At 62.3% G+C, this 562-nt stretch overlaps 1 protein-coding gene across 1 annotated transcript in view; it reads right to left on the bottom strand.

Annotated features, from left to right (window-relative positions):
- The window catches only part of polr3d (polymerase (RNA) III (DNA directed) polypeptide D), a 20182-nt gene extending 19821 nt beyond the window's left edge, over positions 1 to 361 (bottom strand). Inside the window, exon 1 of the mRNA XM_060856544.1 lies at positions 194 to 361. The gene's annotated coding sequence lies outside the window, so the exon portion shown is untranslated. The remainder of the gene's footprint in view (positions 1 to 193) is intronic.
- Positions 362 to 562: the final 201 nt, after the last annotated feature.

Raw genomic sequence — 562 nt, 5'->3', positions numbered from 1 at the left:
CCCCTCCCTCCCCTCCTCCCCACCCACCCCTCCTCCTCACCTCCCCACCCCACCCCTCCCCACCTCACACCCTCCTCTCCCCCCATCCCATTCCACTCCCCATGTCACCCCCTCCTTCACCCTCATCCCAGGCCCAACGCCCTCCCCTGCCACTCGGCCTCAATTCCCTGGCAAATATCACTAATGCTCGAACCTGGTAGCAGGCCCTGGCTTCGGCGAGCTCTCAGTCCAGTCGGGATCTCCCCCAGAAGCAGAAATGTTGCCTGTTGTGTTTTTTTTCCCCCTCTCGGTGCTCCAGCCGCCTCACCACGTTGACGTCCGAGTGCGGCCGCTTTGTGCCGCCATGTTCGTGCGGGGCAAACGCAGCGGTGCGCCTGCGCGGTGAGGGCCCGCGTTTCGCCCCGCAGTAAGATGGGGGCCTGGCAGCGGGGCGGAACTGAATGGTCATGTTGCCAGTTCTCCTCGTCCGCCAAGAACTCCTTCTTCTCGGGCTCAGCTGCCAGCATTCCACTGATCTGATGCAATTTTCCTGTAACGCACCAGTAGCAAATGTGTACAGAAC

This window comes from Hemiscyllium ocellatum, chromosome 48 (genome assembly GCF_020745735.1).
Source record: "Hemiscyllium ocellatum isolate sHemOce1 chromosome 48, sHemOce1.pat.X.cur, whole genome shotgun sequence".
In the NCBI taxonomy this organism is placed as follows: Eukaryota; Metazoa; Chordata; class Chondrichthyes; order Orectolobiformes; family Hemiscylliidae; genus Hemiscyllium; species Hemiscyllium ocellatum.
Note: the sequence above shows the minus strand (reverse complement) of the source record. Positions and strands in the feature narration are given on the sequence as shown.